Here is a 20,215-nt window from a genome sequence, read left to right as displayed (position 1 = left end):
TTGCCGTGGTCAAAAGCCAGCGCACCAGTGTGTTCTGCTCTCATGGACCAGGGGAGATGTGGAGACAGGCTCTGCAGTTGAGATAGCTAGCTTTTTTTCTATACTGTGCTCGGGATTGATTTTTGGTTGCTATTTTTGGTCCACGGTGGAAATTAAATTGGCATGTATTTTTGTGTTTTGGCTGAGCTCGTCATAATAAAAAAACACATTTGGTGCAATCTGTGAGCTGTTCTATTCCATAAATCGGTGGTTGTACAGCAGCATACATTTTCACAGTCTAAGGGGTCCACTTAAGCCTGAAACTATGTCTACTGCTCAATTCTGCCAATCTCCATTCCTCTAACGCACTCACTTCATGATCCAAAGATAAGTGTGTTTCTGTGTATATGCTGTCAGCTGTGCAGCTGTATGTGTTGTTAATTGTTTCTGTATGATTGCATTAGTTATATCCTGTGTGTTTGTGTGAGAGAGTTCTTCTTGTGTGCTTGATGATACAAACTATACTGTCTGTGTATGTGTACCTGTATGTGGCTGTGTGCTGCAGCCCAGGCGCCTGGGAGCCTATTTGCAGAGGGGAGGGAGGGAGGGAGGGATGGATGGATGGCGTCTCATTCGAGGCGTGTGGGCGTCAAGCTCCGGGCACCTAATTACAGCCCCGGCTCCCACAGCCTGCCTGCGTCTCCCTCATCCCCCATGTTTGGGTGCATCTTTCCTGGCAGAGTCACATGATGCGCTCGTCTCCAAAGCTTTGGTCTCAGGAGGGCTCCACCTTAGCTCAAAGCACGGCTATGTTTGATTAGCTGGCTTAAATGAGATCCCTAGCTAGCTGGCTATATTGTCATTCTCTTTGTTGACAGTTATAAGATGGGCTGCCAGACAGCCACCAGACACATTTAGCTTGTGAGCTTGATCAGGAGATTTCTGCATCATGTCATTAGCATCAGAAATCTGTAGGGACCTCATTTGGACTATTCTAGTCGAGAAACTAGTTTACCGGCTAGCTAGCATTGTGAGTCTGGGCTTACAAGCTCCGACTAAAATAGAGAGGGCCTTTTATAGTCTTCCGTTCTTCTCTTGTACACTGATGTATAGTTCAATAATTGGTGGTTATTAGTGAGCTTGCTGGATGAGGAGCTGGGTTGCTGGTTAACCCTTTCCTCCCTAAAAGGACTGCAGTTGTCTTTCATCTCATTTCAGAGGATTAAAAGGCAGAGAGATGGCAAGAGAGAGTAGGAGAGAGCGACAGAGATGGATGCCTATAGTGGGGGTTGGTTATCACTTTTGTTGCCAACAACAGATGCCAGGCACAGTGGTCTCAACCAGGCACCCTTTAAAACACAACACAGCTGCCTTCTCTGCATCTGGGCACCGGATAGAAAGAGGAAGGAGGAGTGAGAAGCAGGAGAGAACAAGGGAAAAGACAGGGAATAAGAATGAGAGAGAGAAAGCACAGGACACACTGTGTAGGGAGAAACATCGGGAACAGGAGGGGAGAAGAAGGAGGAGAGGGGAAGAAACAAAGGCTGACACAGATAACATCTATCAGCAGAGCAGAGCATGGGCTGGGTTTACCATTATAAATAGAGAGATACCCACACCCCCCTCCATACCTCATCCCCAGTTTAGTATTCCCTTCCAAAAGCTGGGAACCACTAACTGGGCCAATCCACAACAGGGATTAGCTATCTAGCTGCAGAGGCATTTAAATGTGCTCATAGCAAAATCTGTGCTTTATGTGGGAGTGACTGTAAACACAAACACACACTGAGGTGGCTGAAAGAAGAAAGAAAGGAAGGAACACACACAGTTTACTCTATTATTTTTAAAGGGATGTCATATAGAATTTAAATACTATAAAGAAGACATGTTACAAAGAGAGTGCAATATTTTAAGATGGAATGGAATGTTCTCATGAAACAATCGGTAACAACAGGATACTCGGTGAAAGACAGGCTATTAAATGCCAGAAAATGCAACAAACATTTCAAAAAGTATGTGCAATACACAGGATGAAAAATCTGAATATACAAAGGGAACAATGACATGTATGACCCCCCAGAAAGACTGCAGACACAAAGACTGACCTTACATATATTCAGTTTAAAGAATATACTGTATACAGCTCTGTACGTGCTCATCGCCCAGGGGAAAACGTGGCAAGTCGCTGTTTGAAAGCTTTTTATTGAGCTGTGTGATATGCAAAATAGGGATGGATTGAAATGTTCCTTTCTCTCACTCCCCACCTGTGGATAGTGGTGAGGGGCAAAAGTCAGCGCCACTGAAAAAAGGAATTACTCACTATTATTATCATACAATATGTATAATTTCAAAGACCCTTGCACCACAGTGTGCTTATTTCTCTCCATAGGTCTCTCTTTCCACACCTCCCTCACTCCCTTTCTTTTGTTCGTCCTCTATTAGAGTTGTCCTTGACTGCGGAGCAAGCGCGCAGTGCAGCCTTTGGTTGAGAGGAGCCAGTCAAACGCTCCCTGGCTCTCCTGTTGAGACAAGAATGGGAGAGAGACAGAAAGGGAAGTGAGAAAGGAGAGGAGACAGTCTTTTTCAATCCAGCAAACATCTTCCTGAAGCCACAAAGAGCCGAGAAAGAGATGGGGGGAGTATTAGCAGGAAGTTGGCTTGATGACTAAGCATCTGAAGACAGGGCTCTGGGCATCTTGTTTGGAAAGACGTTGTCTGCCAAGAAGGAACACCTCAGACATTGTGATGCATCATCCCTTGAGATGCAGGTCTTTCAGTTCTGGAGAACCTGCTCCTCATTATGAAATGGCAATGTGACATTCATTATACTGTATCGCATGTGAACAGAAATAGATGTAGTAAATACTGCGGTAGCGTCTGGTGACAGTGGCCTCATGATCAAATATGGATATTAGTCACCAGTCAATATGATGACCAGAGATGCTTCAAAATACAATTCTGAATATAGCACAATTTCCCAGCCTACAAATTGTTTCTACACAAAATACATCTTTGTTTGGTACAAATCCGGACACAAAATAAATACACAATACTAATCCTAATATATCTTGTGATGAAAATGATGCAACAATTAATTAGTAAATCCCCCAATATCGTGAGTCATAATTTTACCAAACTTACAATATAATTAAAATAATCGCGATAAGAAGTTATTTTTTTCAGAACGTTCAGCCTTATTCATTATCTACTTTTGCCGTTTTGCTAATAAAAGAAGGACCCAAAGTGTAGGTGTGGTGTCATTCAGTGTCACAGTGAGACATCTGAAGACATGGGATCCAGACTCCGTTGATAACACAGATCCCTTTGTCTTTCACTTCAGTAAATCTTTCTAAAATTGAAGTGGCTACTATAGAACGGTGTTGGAGGTTCATGTTTGGCATTTTCCTGAGCCCCTCAACGCCAGCACGAACAGTAAGACAGACAGATAAACAGATAACACACAGATGGAGCGGCAGACAGGTAAACATTCGGATAGACGGGCAGGCAAACAAATAAAGACACAAACAGATGACGAATAGACAGGCAGATAGTCGGGCAGATTGGCAGAATGGCTGACAGCCTGGCCTCTTTCCTGCAGAGCGCTATTGGCTAGAAAGAGTGGCTGGCAGGCAGACAGGCAGATGGACAGGCAGGCACCCATGCACACAGACAGACAGAAAGGAGGACTGGAGGAATAATAGATGGAGAGACAGACAAAAGACAGACAGGCATGCAGAGAGGCAGGCAGAGAGGTTGCCAGACAGACATGCACCGTTGGTAGCAGGACAGGAGGTTGGCGTAGGAAGGAGACATGGGGACAGCAAGTGCCTCTGGCAGAGAGAGGGATGGATAGAGGGAGAGAGGGATGAGGTCAGTGCACGCCTGGCTGGCTGACTGTTGATCTGTGGCACTGGGCTGGCAGAAGAGGGTCCTCAGGGAGCGAGCAGCTCCACACAGCCCGCCACCCATCCCTTCATCCTTCCATCTCCCAGCTGGGAGAGAAAGACAAGCCTACGATGGCAGAAACATTTAGTAAACAGTGGCACAGGCAGGTGAAAGAAGGCAAAAACCTGGAGTGAGAGTGACAAATGCCAGTCAGTAATATTTGGGAGGATGGAGGATGGAGATGGGAATGGCAGTATCTAGCTAGGACTAGGGGCAGGAACACAGTGCAGCAACACTGTCTCCTCTCCTCTGTAACAACGCTTGAAGGACATTCTGACAGGACTAGCTTCCACATGGGACTCTGCATGCACCCCAGGCTTTTAGAAAGGGGGACATGTGATGTTCATTGTGACTCTAGTCTGATACACTGTACTTGGACTATTCTGTAGATCCTTCACTCTGTATTTTACACGTCCTCTCAAGTATTATAACATTTCTTCATTACAAGTTCAGATACAGACAACTTATTAAATGTATATTAGAATCTAGCATATAAAAATCTGTTAGATCACCCACAGTATAAACAGGCGGATTATAACGTATTAAATACAGCCATGCAACATTTCTATTCCTGGAATGATCATTTATCAGAGAGGAATGCAGATAAACAAACTGAGACACTGATGTAGAAAAGATTTCCCAAAGTTGAACAGAACTGAGCATAGCTGTCACTGGTATGTGTCAAATGATATTTCCTGATCATATTTCCAGACCAGCCTGTTTTAAAATGAATTGCTGAAATGTTGAAATGCCTGAATGCCAAAAGAAACTTGTTGTTTGCTAAAAGTCCTGCGGAGGCATTTCCAGGACACAGACGAAATGTGAGAGTATTATGGTCGTTTTGACTTACCCTGTGTTTGGACAGATGAAATATTGGATCAGTATGTCGATATGTGATTTGAGGTGCTGAGGAGGTTTTTTATGGCTTTCCTTCAGCTAGAGTTACACAAGGTTAATGTTACAGGCGTGTAAGTGCATACGTCCATGCGTATGTGTTAGTGTGTGTGCCCGTTTTGCTGCAGGGAGCTAAGCTGCTCCAATTGTCCATCTGCCGAGTTCACAATCCACCTGAGCCCACTCTCATATGCACATTTGTACCCACACACACAAACGTATGAAACTGCACCCATGCTGCTGTATACACATTAACAGCAGCCAGGCAGCAGCGTTACCTATTCCAGGACCCCAAACTTTCACTACATACCTGTGTATTCACACAATTCCCCTTGTTTCTGCTCAATTCAGCCCCATCTTTATTCTCACATCTATTTGCATAAAATCATCCCACCTTTTCTCAAGCTGTCACCTTGATGTAGCTGCAATACGCAGTGTGATATCAACATAACAAGTTTTCTGACAAGAATCCGGAAATGCACATATACATATTTCACAACAGGTGTTAAAAGAAGTACGGGGAGATCAAAGAATGCTGTGGACGGGCCCAAACACACACACACAGGCATATAAAACACACACACTCACACTAACAGTGCACTCGGTGCTCTTACATTAACACACAATTTGTATTTGCAGATTATTGTCTTTAGCTCGTACGTCAGTGTGGGCATGTGCGCTTTACACACTGAGTGCTAAGCTGATAACTATTGAAGCAAGCTTTTGACTCGATGTCGCTGGTATGATTATGGCGAAAGCTCACAATCAAATTCACTTACCAGAGCCACTTTAAGCACCGACCATGTAGCCAATATGTCCTAGCTTGGATCACTTTAAACCCCTGATTTTACTTGGATTCAAAGAAGTAGAGGTGTTGTTATTGGTACACGACTAGTTAAACTTTATTATTTTGCTTTGAGTAGTTCACCATGATGTTTTGTTGGAAATGTTAAAAATACAATAGTTTAAGGTTTCCCATAAAGACACATTTTGCTGCGAGGCTTGAACAGGACATTAAGAAAGTGTCTCAGTAAATAGAGCCATAACAGTCTGACAGTGAACCAACATGTGCCGGAACCTTGAAACTAAAGCGACCTGATGGAATCTTCATTTTCCTTGTTAAACTTTGCTTTTGCCTAAGTGATATGCCTTTCATAAAAAAGCAGACAAAACAAGTGCATGTAGACGGGGCAGAAAGGGAAAATAGGGTGCAATGTGTGTGTGTGTGTGTGTGTGTGTGTGTGTGTGTGTGTGTGTGTGTGTGTGTGTGTGTGTGTGTGTGTGTGTGTGTGTGTGTGTGTGTGTGTGTGTGTGTGTGTTCATTCTGCAAATGGTCTCTGACTGTCAGGGAGCTATGTTGAATTACCATGTGATTCATTCAAATCGAAACAAATTCTGTCTCTTGTCGTCCAGCGCCTTTGACTCCCACTCTGGAGATATGAGTCCTGTTTGAGGAGAGAGTGTGGGGACATTTACTCCCTTCTATTAGGCTGCTATTTCTGGTGCCACAGGATACCCAGCGACTGTGTACAGCCCTGTCAGTGACGAATGTGTTTGTGTGAGAAACGGGTGGGGTGCCTTCCCACAGGAAGGGGTGTGTGTGTGTGTGTGTGTGTGTGTGTGTGTGTGTGTGTGTGTGTGTGTGTGTGTGTGTGTGTGTGTGTGTGTGTGTGTGTGTGTGTGTGTGTGTGTGTGTGTGTGTGTGTGTGTGTGTGTGTGTGTGTGTGTGTGTGTGTGTGTGTGTGTGTGTGTGTGTGTGTGTGTGTGTGTGTGTGTGTGTGCAAGTTGAGAGTGAGAGATGGATGGATTTGGGGGGATATTCAGTATTTTTTTATCTTGCCTGCAGGACTGTGTTACAGAGAGAGAAAGAGACAGAGTGTGTGTACAGTGGTGGGGTGTTCTCTCTCACTTTCTGGCTTGCTCGCCTGCGGTGATTCAGTGTGTGTATGCCCATTAGCTTGCCCGAGTGTGTGTATATCTTTGAATGTGAAATGTCTGGTGTGTGTGTGTGTGTGTGTGTGTGTGTGTGTGTGTGTGTGTGTGTGTGTGTGTGTGTGTGTGTGTGTGTGTGTGTGTGTGTGTGTGTGTGTGTGTGTGTGTGTGTGTGTGTGTGTGTGTGTGTGTGTGTGTGTGTGTGTGTGTGTGCGCGTGCCGTGTGCGTGCTGTCATCCGGGGGTAAAGCCTCAGGACATATAGGGTCATGTGACAGACAGCCCTATCTATCTATCTGCAGACTGCATCATTGGTATTCTGGGTAGACACTGGCAGCCAAGCATGTGGGGGGGGGGGGCGGTGAGTGAGAGTGAGAAAAAAAGAGCTGTGAAGAGAAGAGGGGGATTTTAGGGAGAGGAAAAAAATAGAAACGAGAACAATTGTGCTCATCAGTGCATTGAGACCTGGATGCAATCAGACACACCCCTACACACACACCCCTACAGACACACAGACACACACACACACACACACACACACACACACATACACACAAAAATGAGAGCATGTATACTGACCTGTGCATTCATAAGCGTGCTCGCACATCCACACAGACTGTCATCCAGTCATACAGGACTGTTAAATTGAGGCACACACTTCCTGCCTGTAAACACACACACACACACACACACACACACACACACACACACACACACACACACACACACACACACACACAGTACACACACAAAGTACACAGCAGCGCCGTCCTTGCCAATACATAAGGGGGATCTGATATGAATAACGAGAAGGACGATGCCACAAGGGCTAAATGTTGGGAAATGTCATCAGCGACAACAAAAGGAGCTATTTCATTAGCCGGGGCAGAGCACTCCAGCTCAGCACCGTTTATCATAGCTTAGGGTTAAACTCTCATCTGATGTGCTAAAGACAGCTAACCTTCAAAGACGCTTCGCCATCCTTTTTACTGCATAGATACCGCACACTGCCTCTCCGGATTGATCCCCCGGTCTGTCAACTGAGGAAAGATTGTACATGCCTTTGCTGTACATAAGCGGTCAGCCTACAGTGACCGACGGCCACCTGCAGTGGTATCAGTTCACCAGCAGATGCCCAGGATCTAATGTCATTGGCCAGAAAAACAGCCAGATCTGCTTATATGGAAAAATCCAGACGTCAGGTGGAACCGTAAGTGATGACTGAGGAGATGTTGTGTTGTTATTGGTCAGCCTCATGAATTGTTAGACGCTATGGTTTACATTGTTGTTGACACCTGTGCCCCTTTGAGCTGAACTGACAAAAATCTCTTATTCTTACAAGACACGAGAAAAGATGACTAATCATTCTAATGCATAAGGGGTTGTTGTTTGAACTATACTCAATGAAAGCCTGCTCAAACCTGATTAATAATGTCGGTTTGACAATAAACAAACAAGGATGATTCTCACACCCGAATGTTATGCCGTTACTCATATGCAGGATCTGTTCACAGAGATAAGATTACCACCTTCAAACAGCCTGTTCATTCTGTTGAGGCTTGGCTAGATCCCCCTGTCTGTCTACTGAGGTTTGGGATTTCATAGCAATTATTCAACCTAAATTATCGGCCAATCACTGTGTATGTACATACAGTGGGGAGAACAAGTATTTGATTCACTGCCGATTTTGCAGGATTTCCCACTTACAAAGCATGTAGAGGTCTGTAATTTGTATCATACGTACTCTTCAACTGTGAGTGACGGAATCTATAACAAAAATCCACAAAATCACATTGTATGATTTTTAAATAATGAATTAGCATTTTATTGCATAACATAAGTATTTGATACATCAGAAAAACAGAACTTAATATTTGGTACAGAAACCTTTGTATGCAATTACAGAGAGCAGACGTTTCCTGTAGTTCTTGACCAGGTTTGCACACACTGCAGCAGGGATTTGGCCCACTGATCTTCTCCATATCCTTCAGGTTTCGGGCTGTCACTGGGCAATACGGACTTTCAGCTCCCTCCAAAGATTTTCTACTGGGTTCAGGTCTGGAAACTCGCTAGGCCACTCCAGGACCTTGAGATGCTTCTTACGGAGCCACTCCTTAGTTGCCCTGGCTGTGTGTTTTGGGTCGTTGTCATGCTGGAAGACCCAGCCATGACCCATCTTCAATGCTCTTACTGAGGGAAGGAGGTTGTTGGCCAAGATCTCGCGATACATGGCCCCATCCATCCTCCCCTCAATACAGTGCAGTCGTCCTGTCCCCTTTGCAGAAAAGCATCCCCAAAGAATGATGTTTCCACCTCCATGCTTCACGGTTGGGATGGTGTTCTTGGGGTTGTACTCATCCTTCTTCGTCCTCCAAACACGTCGAGTGGAGTTTAGACCAATAAGCTCTATTTTTGTCTCATCAGACCACATGACCTTCTCCCATTCCTCCTCTGGATCATCCAGATGGTCATTTGCAAACTTCAGACGGGCCAGGACATGCGCTTGCTTGAGCAGGGGGACCTTGCGTGCGCTGCAGGATTTTAATCCATGACGGCGTAGTGTGTTACTAATGGTTTTCTTTGAGACTGTGGTCCCAGCATCTTGCATGGAGCCCAAGACCGAGGGAGATTGACCGTCATCTTGAACTTCTTCCATTTTCTAATAATTGCGCCAACAGTTGTTGCCTTCTCACCACGCTGCTTTTTGTCCTGTAGCCCATCCCAGCCTTGTGCAGGTCTACAATTTTATCCCTGATGTCCTTACACAGCTCTCTGGTCTTGGCCATTGTGGAGAGGTTGGAGTCTGTTTAATTGAGTGTGTGGACAGGTCTCTTTTATACAGGTAACGAGTTCAAACAGGTGCAGTTAATACCAGTAATGAGTGGAGAACAGGAGGGCTTCTTAAAGAAAAACTAACAGGTCTGTGAGAGCTGGAATTCTTACTGGTTGGTAGGTGATCAAATACTTATGTCATGCAATAAAATGCTAATAAATTACTTAAAAATCATACAATGTGATTTTCTGGATTTTTGTTTTAGATTCCGTCTCGCACAGTTGAAGTGTACCTATGATAAAAATGACAGACCTCTACATGCTTTGTAAGTGGGGAAACCTGCAAAATTGGCAGTGTATCAAATACTTGTTCTCCCCACTGTATGTAACAATATGCCACTACATCAGTTTGTAAAATGTTTTAATCTAATTTAAATTGTTCACCAAATGTAACGCATCATAAAAAAAAAAAGTTTATGTTACGTGTATATATTTGTATGTTAAAAAAATATTACCTGCAAAAATATAATCCGGTATGATTATAAACTGAGTTCATTTCAATCTGGTGTTGCGTGTATGGAATAAAAAAACATTAGCAAATATAGTATTTTGGGTTATGAAGGCTCAGCTAAGTGGCTCATATGTAAAAATCTAATGTCAGATGCATTAACCAGGGCTCATATCAGTGTTCAGACTCGCTTGAAGTAAGCCACCAAGGGTCAATGTTGGCTTCAGATAAGTCCATCACAAATCTGACCTTAGTAGCTACAGAGAAAATAATCAGCAGGGAACAACGTCAGTCCGTGCTTGGTTAGAAACGAAGCTCATCACTGAAAAGTTTGGAAAGGTGATATTAAATGGGACTGGACCAAAAGCCTTCTTTATTGAGCCTCAATGTGTTGTCTCTCTTAGATGTTGAGCTGGAACTCATAGGGTCCCGTGCAGCAGCAGGAGCAGTGTGGATCCTATAGGTGAAGCTGCCATACAGCCCACTGTGTTCCTGTGGCTATTTCAAGTCTTGGCTGTCTCACTCCTCAACCTTGGTGTTCTGTAGCTGCTAGGGATGAGAGATGGTGTTAACACTTCTAAAGGCGTAAATCACCTCTCTCTCTGACTGTCTTGCTCCACCTTATACACTCTCTCTCTCTCTCTCTCTCTCTCTCTCTCCCTGCCCCTCACTGCAATGTTGTTCCCTTCACTCGCTATCTGTGCTAAGAGGTGATTGGAGTCTTCCCAGTCTGATAATGGACCACATAAACACACACACACACACACACACACACACACACACACACACACACACCTCTTTACAGCCACAGAGCAGAGAGTGAAGCAGAGAGAGAAAGAGAGAGGAGACTCATCAAGTAATTAAGGCCCTGGCTCTCCCTTGGAAATTAAAGGAATGGCCCTTTGCTCCCCTCTCTCTCTCCCTCCTCTATCTCTCTTCCTCCTCTCTCCCTTATTCTTTTCCTGCTGGGCTGATTGCTGTCTTGGTTCTTTTCTCACCTGAGTATTTCACTCTCTCCCAGGCAGCCAACCCACAATGCATTGTGCCGGTGATTACCCCACTGTGGGTAATTGCGGCGGTGGTTTTCTCAACGGTATTTTCCCCACTCTCTGCCCTTACAGAGGAGCAGGCAACGTCCTTAAGAGAGCAGAAGGGGCGGGGGGCGTTTTTTTTTTTTTGCCATTTGTGCGTATGTGTGTCTTCTTCAGTGGGGCGCCTAATAATAACTGCACTGCATGCGTTCCTGTGTTATTTATTATTACTTTTCTGATTAAGCGTCGTGTGTGTGAGTGCAGTGCAGCAGCAGGCCACACACACACGGTCAGGTCCATCTCTCAAGTACTCGATGAGAAAAGCGGGTCAGAAAAGAGCTTTTACCTCGGCTCACTCTCCCTCTTTGATGGGAGCAGGGAACTCATAAAGAGCCGGTCCACTTCACTACCTGACAGCTTCTCTCACCCTTGAACCTCGGCGGCTCAGATACACCACATTTTGTTGGATTTTGTGAAATTTTGACCAGCAAGCAGATTTGTTTTGTAGCTGTTGTAACAAGAAGCATCCAGCAGTTAAACTGGGAGTTGTTTTTATTTAGTTTGCTCTGTGGTTGTCACTGCGTTGATCTGACTAGTATCCTGGCAGCACCTTCCTCGAGCTTCAGCTTCACAACCCTCACTAAGATAAGTGAGGATCGAAAATAGTAACAGTATTAAAGGAAGTCCACTGGCTGCACTTTTTTATATCTATATGAATGTTTTTGTAACTTTAGCAGCATTGTAGTCGAAGCACTCAATTTCTCGACATTGATTAAATGTAATCTTCCTTTTGAAAAGAAGTAGACATTAACTAAAATATATCATTCACTTTACCCTAAATAAGTGAAAATTGTATTACACAAACTGAATCTTCTGAAATCTAGTTGTCACAGAGAAACTTGAGGAATGCAGTTGTTTGAATGAGACATTCACAGCAATATAGATATCAGATAGGAAATGAACTTCCTTACAACACACAGTATGCTAATAATAATATAGGAATTTATGTTGAAGTACGTGGGATATGATATATATCAAATATCTATAATGCATGAATCGTTTTGCTATTGGTTTTGATCTCAACATTATGGTATGGTGACATCCCTGCTATTTATTAGTGTGTAGCAATACCGCTCCTACCATACTATTTATCATTTTACAACTCTCAGGGCATGATGAGTTAAATAAGCTACTGAAGTGTTTGTATTGGAAGTGGATTAACCCCAAAATACCAATCAATACCCTCTGATTTCCAGCTGTCTTTTTCCCAATGTAAGTCTAAAAAAGCCTTTTTTTGCCTAATGGCATTGTTTACTGACCCGGAAGTTGTAATTCCTCAGTGAGGCCACAATGTCAAAGTATTTTCAAAGCCTGGATGCCGTTCCACGGGGGCTTGGGTAGCACAAATCTTGCTGGCAGTTGTTAAGATCTGCTATTAGAGGCTGGGGACATGGCGACAAGTCACTGTCATAAAGTGGCATTATGAAATAAAAGTATCCTTCGAGTAAAACGCCATTAAGAAATGAAAACAGACTTTTTAATGTTATTTTGACATTATATACTGTAATAGCATCGCTCAACTGTTAAAGATAACGGTATTTCATCTGCTTCCTGTTGTACTTTCTCTCTACTCACAAGAGGATTTGTGCTGCTATGTTAAAGTTGTGTAGATGCAGGGCCATGGGATTTCTTGCTGGTTTCTGCTGCATCACTGTTTTGACATTGTGCTCAGTGTAATGCCTCAGTGGGATTTAGAGGGTTGGGGTGGTTTAGTTAAGGGATTTAGTGGATCAGCTCTTTTTTATCAACTGAAAGCCTTTTGAATTACTAACCTTGCCACTGGTCTGGACATGGAAGGGACTCCTATATACAGCCAGCTAAAATAACGAAACAAATAACAAGGTTAAATAATATGGGTATGAGGCATAGCAACATATCCGATGTTAGCACAGCTAACACTTGAAGAGAGAAGGAGAGAAGTGTTTGGGTCAAAAAGATCCCTTTGAGTTAAAAATAGTACTTTCTTATGGTTATCTTGTGGTCTGTTATGTTGTTTGCAGTCCATTGGAAACTTCTGTTTTCCATAGAACAGTTCCAGGAGGATTGGATGCATCTGCCAGCTGGCTTTTTATCAGACCAATCCCATCTCTTCTCTCTGGCTAATCAAAGCAACTAAAAAAAGACCATCTCCCAACAAACAAACACTGTATGTGTACATAAGCACACTCATCTCAGTTCTCCTCACCAAGTTATCTGGTTCTTTACTTGGCATCCTCTCATTCTCAACCCTGAGAAGCTCCCTTTCAAAGAGCACAGGGTCATTTAAGGATCTTCCATATGTAAAGACAGGATCAACCATTGCTGTTATCACCTGACATCCATCAGACACATGTAGCTATGCTCTGACAGATCTAGGTTCAGCTGCAGCACGAGGGGTTTCAGGCCAAGAAATCATAGTCGCTACTTCACCTCAGCTGTGTGTATTTGTGTGTGTGTGTGTGTGTGTGTGTGTGTCCGAAAGGAGATGAACAGGCCCTGAAGAACACAGGATATGGAACAGAGAGAGGGAGAGCAATAGCGAGTGAGATTTCATCTCCCTCTGCCTGTATACATATCTGCGGGAATGTAGGTCAGGCAGCCCCAGTCACTCTCAGAGCCTGGGAGAAAGAGATTGCTGTGTGTGTGTGTGTGTGTGTGTGTGTGTGTGTGTGTGTGTGTGTGTGTGTGTGTGTGTGTGTGTGTGTGTGTGTGTGTGTGTGTGTGTGTGTGTGTGTGTGTGTGTGTGTGTGTGTGTGTGTGTGTGTGTGTGTGTGTGTGTGTGTGTGTGTGTGTGTGTGTGTGTGTGTGTGTGTGCAAACACATCACATGAATAAAACTTATCTCTCTTGTAATATGTGCTTTTGTGTGTGTGCCCCTTGTCCTCATGTGCCATATGTGTGCTTCTTTATATGTTTGGTGTGATTAGATTGTTCTGTATGTTGTGTTGTCTAAAATGCCTTTCATGTATTTCTGTATCACAGAATATGTCACAGCAAACATCACAGCCCACTTTCCGAAATGCAGGCTACATAAATACAATATGGTTTCAGTACTGTGTGTGTGTGTGTGTGTGTGTGTGTGTGTGTGTGTGTGTGTGTGTGTGTGTGTGTGTGTGTGTGTGTGTGTGTGTGTGTGTGTGTGTGTGTGTGTGTGTGTGTGTGTGTGTGTGTGTGTGTGTGTGTGTGTGTGTGTGTGTGTGTGTGTGTGTGTGTGTGTGTGTGTGTGTGTGTGTGTGTGTGTCATCCCAGGCTATTTACAGTGTGTACCCTGGCTGTGATAGATACAGGAGCCCAGTAAAGGGCAGGCATGTTCCTGTGTCATTCTCCAAGGAATATACTGAGAAAATCACACACAAGCAAACACACACACTTCTAGGATTCTGGCCTGAAAAGAAGCCTACCAGCATTTTGTCATATATTCTACTTTTGTAACACGGGATATAAAACAATAGCTTGTCTTTGTGCACATTTAGTCTGTAAGCGTCTGTGTGTTTATGGCCTGCATATCGCCGCTGACTTTACTAATTGATTGTGATGCACAAGCTGCCGATTTGAATGGGTTTGATCTCACTACTGAAATGAATGTGTTGTGGCTGCTTAGCATTCAGATGAGCAGCTCCCTGCATGTTTTGATTAAACTGCGGGAATCAAGTTAAAGCTTCACGCAACTGCTAAAAAAGGATTAAAGAAGATTAAAGAATCGATGCCCAGATTTTTTTGGAATCAATATTTATTCATATGAAAAAAAGTTGTTCAAACCTAGCCCTAGTGTGTATTTCATTGTGTGTGGGTGTGTTTGCCATTCTTTGAGTGCTCCCATTGGAGTTGAGGCCTATTCTTCCCTCGCTGCGCTCTGTCGGTCACTGTCCTTGGTGCTGAAACTAGCACAGTAGATTCCTGGAGTGCCCCACACACACACACACACACACACACACACACACATACAATACGTCGACAGTGAGCTGCATTGTTGTATTGTCTTTTAGACTCTTACCATTTATGCTTTACCTTTTGTCTTCTGTGTGTTGTCCCCAACACACACTTTATTTTATACACAGAGCTATACGGGGGGATGTGAACTGCTCGGATGAAGAGTCAGAGAGCTGTGATTTGTCATCAGCTTCCACAAGAAAACCTTCATCAGAGGACAGAGCCATCACTTGCTCTGATTATAATGACTAAAGGGTTGAGGTGTGTGTGTGTGTGTGTGTGTGTGTGTGTGTGTGTGTGTGTGTGTGTGTGTCTTTGATTGTGTTGCATGGGAGGAAAGCCGATGGAATTATGTCACATTTTCATAAAAATTATTTAATATTGGATTTTGTGAAACACACTGACAAATGATAACGTTGTTTCTTTTACCATCCAATGCACCAATTGATCAATTTTTTAATAATATCTATAAACACGGGTTGTTAGCTAGCCCTGCCTCAAAGATAAAGATCTTTCACTTTGATTTTCCGTGCTTTCTTTCTCAATGAAAATGCTTAACAGGTGCACCAGTGGCTGTTTTCAAATACAAACCAGCTTTTGACACCAAATACAAAGACATTAAAGACAGCAGGACCATAGTCAAACAAAAATACAGTTTGAGTGCCCCATTCTTTGCGTTATTCCCTTCACAATCGTTACCAGCTTGGCCATGCTTAAGATTCAAACAACAAAGGAATTGGACAAAAAGGTAAAAAACAGAGTTGTGTCTGAGATGAAAGGTAAAGAAGACCCCCTGCTGGTTCAAAGTCAAGTCCGCTTATGCATGTAACAACCACGGCTCCTTTAACATAACGCACACCAGGCACTCATATGTGCCTATGGTTGTGTTTGTCCTGAGGGAGCAGCTATTGTTTTGTAATAAGCTGCTTTGAAATAGGTTGGGAATAGCTGATGTGTGTGTTTGTGTGTGTGTGTTGGTGTGTACTTGTGTACTTGTGTACGTGTAATGGGCCGTCTGGTAGACTCCCTATGGGGGCCTTCATTCTTTGTGATGGTCCCTATACACCCTCAACACCTCATCTGTTCTCCTCCATACATTCTCTCAATTAGCAGCAGAGGATGGAGAGAAGCAAAGACAGTCAGGGAAGGCAGGCAGTGTTCATCACACCTCTATCTTTATTCCTCTCAGTGTTCATCAAGACTACTTTACCTTTTTTTTTCAAGCATGACATCGACCCCTTTCCTCTCTCCTTTACCACTCTCCCTCCCCTTTCCTCTCCTCCTCTTACTCAGCTAAGGATGGAGAGCAGAGGAGAGAAATCATGGAGGCAGGCACGGATCATTAGCTATATTTGTCCCCACTTCCTGCAGAAGATGATAGATCTAGCTAATTACCCCATGTTGCCAAGCCTATCGCACACGACAAGCGGCCGTCGTTATGGCGGAAATCAACACTCGCTTGGCATGTGCCGCATAGCTGATGCTATATGACTATTCATGAGCTGAGAATCAAAGGAGAAGAGGAGGTTTCTGATCTCGTGACTGTATATGGATGTGATTTTATTGCAAATGGTTTTACTGATACATGTTCTTCTTCCCTCTGTGTAGAAAATGAGTTTGGAGGAGGCGTGGTGAGACGTTCCTCTCCGGCTGAAAGTCAGTAGGTCACGGCGGGAGCACAGGACTGGACCAAAGAGCTGTCTCAACCCCAAACCCTTTCAGGTAGTGGAGCACTTCCTGTTTTCTCACGTTCAAATGTGATTGCTGTTTGGATCATGTTTACGAGCTGGTGCAGGCAACGAAAAAAAGTCAGAATTGTACGAGTTGCTATTGCCACATTTGTTCTATATATTTTATTTAAACATTCAAACATAACATCACCAATGTCAACTGCGCAGCTCACAACACTTAATCAAATAAATATAAATAGGAAAAAACAAGAGCAGAGCGGAAGTTGCCAATTGCACAGTACAGGCTTGTCTGGAATGGAAACGATTCAGAAAAAAGTCGGAAAGATTTATTATTATTTATCATTGTTGGAATTCCAGGGAAAGATTCTTACAACCAGCATGTTTGTGAAAATATCACTTTTTTTGTGTGAAATATAATGACGTTATTTCTACTGACCTTTTTAATTGACCTGTTCAAACAACATTTGTAAATACACCTACAGCTTACTTCCAAAAGCAGTTCAATGAATTCTGTTCCCTTCTCAGCAACAATGCCATTTTCAAAGATAAAATATTTTAGATTGAAGGAAAACAAGCAGAATAAAGTTCATGGTTTTGTAAAGGGAAAGTATCCAACATGATCCACTCAGGCTGCATAGCGATCATGTATGTAACAGACACGCTCATTCCCATCCTGGACTGTAACAGCCGTCTCTGGAGCAGCTCATGTTGTATTCTGGTCACAGATATTCCCACTCTAACCATTTCAGAGCTCTGCACTGCTGCTTCACTCACCTGAGCCATTTTCCATACTAGTCAGGAATCACTCCCCAGATTTTTAGTCTCTCCTTCTGTCTCCATCACCCTCACTCCGACTGTCAGAGCCCCCTCGGATGCTTTCTCCGGCAGCCCTTCACACTAATTCAGATGCACTTAGCATCAGTTTGGCACACATGTTTACTGTCACTAGATGATGCGTGCCGCAAATACCTATTTGCAGTGAAAGTCGATAGTGCCAGTGCAGTTTCGGTGGCTGCCGCTGCTACACTGTACAGAATTCCAATCTGAGAGTCGCAGTGTGTGTGTGTGTGTGTGTGTGTGTGTGTGTGTGTGTGTGTGTGTGTGTGTGTGTGTGTGTGTGTGTGTGTGTGTGTGTGTGTGTGTGTGTGTGTGTGTGTGTGTGTGTGTGTGTGTGTGTGTGTGTGTGTGTGTGTGTGTGTGTGTGTGTGTGTGTGTGTGTGTGTGTATGTGGAGGAGGGTGGGTAAGGCACCATATGCCTGAAACGCAGTCTCCCAAAACTTCAAGGTGAAACAAAGGGAAACTGATAACGATGTGAATTGTTGTGACAGATGTCTGTGCGCCCCCATCCCCCCCCATCACCAAAATGATAAACACACACATACAAAATGCTTGTTCTATGTTCCAGTGCATATTACAACACTTGCTGTTTTCCTTATCATGGTTCATTCCCGGCAATTTCCCCAGTGTTCTCCATCAAACCGCACCAGCTCTGTTTCTTTTTGCAATTTGTCTGTGTGTGATGGCGTCCCTGTGTCCTACACACTGATAAAGACACCTAATAGTAGGCACTGCCACTCTATTTTTCAAGGAATGGGAATTTACATGTTGTTTCATTTTGATGCCAAATGTCCGATCAATACCAACACAAACAGCAGTTGTCATTCTGACAGCTGCTGTTTCCAAAACGCATGAGGAATCAAATGTTTAGCCACATTCTTCATTCCATTCACATGCATTTATTTTCAAAGGAAGGCCATCTTTAACAAGGATTTTCTTCTCAATCCTTAAACCAAATAGGCTGCATATGAATTCAAATGTATGGATGCAAATTACAAAACATGATAAGGACTTCAGTAGAACTCATATAAAGGCAAAATAACTTAAATAGGAACATGAAGTACAACAGGTTATTTATCAATCCTACTGTCTTTTTTTATACCAACTAAATCCCAGTGATCTCATGTTTTGCATTGAGGTTTAGTTGAAGTACTCCAACACACATTAGGGACTTCAACATAACGTTAGTGAAAAAAACACTATCAATGGAAATGTATTTTTGCGATCACACACATAACTGTTGTTGTTCATATTCAAATAAAAATAAATGCTTTGAATGTTGAATATGAAAGAAATCATTACAAATTGTAAATTAATACTTCCAAATGGAGAAACAGACCTGTTTTCAGCTTTTTACATTGCTTCTTTCAGATAATCCAATATGTTTTTAAATGGTATATTTAAATTAATTGCTGAGAGAATTCTCTTTGGATTTTGCTTCATTATATGTGTTTGCTTAACTACCCAAGCTCAACATTTGGTGCTTGTATCAGCGTGACTCTGTGGTTTTTCACCCGGCCACGTAATGCCATTGATCCGGGGTCTAATTGAGACGCAGACAGAGAAGGAGTGGGCCTCCTCCTAATCCTCAATAAGCAGGCTAACCTTCATTACAGCAGTGACATTTTCCCATGGGGTGCTAGGAGAGAGGAAAAGCCAGATAGAATATGAGGGCTCTCCAACATATGGTGAGCCGCAGAGGCATGCATGCTTTCTGGCGCTCGCACAAAGCCTTGAGAGAAGGAAGCAAGGCCACAAAACTTCCACTGCTGTTGATGTTGCGGCTGTTTTATTCTGCTGCTGGATTCTCTTGTTGTGGACGCTGACGAAAGGCCATGTTCAAAACCTGGGTCCCCAGCAAGAGACTACAGGCTTCAGATAAGCTCTGTTAGTTAGCGTGTAGCATGCATTCATATAGTATTCCACAGATGATATGCTGCTCTGCCATTCTGCAAGCACGGCACGGAATATTTCTCTTGTTTTTAAAATGTAATTCTTTATTTTATCAAATTTTTTCATTTACCTATTTTTATTGCCATTAGCATTTTAAATCAAAATATAATTTTTCTGAACACTGTTCAGAAGAGATGCTGCTGCCTGTCAGGAAAGTCTAAAATTGTAACGGCATGAAAAATAATTTGTTTAGAAAAGAAGTGGGAGGAACAATACCCTCCATCGGCAAACAGAGAAAGAAGAGAGTGCCACCTTCAGAAACTCAGACTAAAAACAAATAGAAATACATTACAGCTCCGCAATGATTGACAAGTGATCTCTGGGTATTTCAGTACAGAAACAGCGGCAGTGGGTTACTAACGTAAAAGGAAAAAAACAATGAGTCAAATGAGTTGGGCCTTAAATTGAAGTGAGCTTTTCTATAAAAAGTTAACTAATGATGATATTTGGGGCAGTCTGCAGTAACGTCTGTCCGTACAAGAGTCCATGTGGTCAGGAACCCTATGTTTCCGACATGATTTTCTTCCACTTTAAAGTTGCACATGTTGCACTCTTGCTCATATTGCAGATTGTTCCAGAGAAGCTTTGATAAAACAGAGCAAAGACTAGACCGATCAGAGAAGCTCAGTGAGAGAGGACTAACTCCACTTTGGTCACATGACTACTCCGGAAAAAACCAAGGTTGCGCACTCGCATAGGTACACA

General features: G+C 43.2%; 1 protein-coding gene across 1 annotated transcript in view; it reads left to right on the top strand.

The window, feature by feature from the left end:
* Window positions 1–20,215, top strand: part of myt1lb (myelin transcription factor 1-like, b) — an 88,288-nt gene that overhangs the window by 11,679 nt on the left and 56,394 nt on the right. The window contains exon 2 of the mRNA XM_063908043.1: window positions 16,637–16,750. The gene's annotated coding sequence lies outside the window, so the exon portion shown is untranslated. The remainder of the gene's footprint in view (window positions 1–16,636; window positions 16,751–20,215) is intronic.

The sequence above is a fragment of the Eleginops maclovinus genome, chromosome 19, assembly GCF_036324505.1.
Source record: "Eleginops maclovinus isolate JMC-PN-2008 ecotype Puerto Natales chromosome 19, JC_Emac_rtc_rv5, whole genome shotgun sequence".
NCBI lineage: Eukaryota > Metazoa > Chordata > Actinopteri > Perciformes > Eleginopidae > Eleginops > Eleginops maclovinus.
The sequence above is the reverse complement of the archived record's forward strand: the minus strand, read 5'-3'. Positions and strand labels throughout refer to the sequence as shown.